Below are 270 nucleotides of genomic sequence, written 5' to 3'. Positions count from 1 at the left end.
TTTTAACAGCTGTTTGGACTCTCATTCTGACGGCACCCATTCACTGCAGAGGATCCATTGGTGAGCAAGTGATGGAATGCTACATTTCTCCAAATCTGATGAAGAAACAAACTCATCTACATCTTATATGGTCCGAGGGGGAGGACATTTTTAGGAAATTTCATTTTTGGGGTGAACTACTGTATTCCTTTAGGCCAAGCATTGCTAGATAGTTGCTTACAAGTCAAAAGAGTCATCTCACAAGTCTCAAAAATCCCTAAGGATGATGAG

The sequence above is a fragment of the Sinocyclocheilus grahami genome, unplaced genomic scaffold (genome assembly GCF_001515645.1).
Source record: "Sinocyclocheilus grahami isolate Dianchi unplaced genomic scaffold, SAMN03320097.WGS_v1.1 scaffold697.1, whole genome shotgun sequence".
Taxonomy (NCBI): domain Eukaryota; kingdom Metazoa; phylum Chordata; class Actinopteri; order Cypriniformes; family Cyprinidae; genus Sinocyclocheilus; species Sinocyclocheilus grahami.
The sequence above is the reverse complement of the archived record's forward strand: the minus strand, read 5'-3'. Positions refer to the sequence as shown.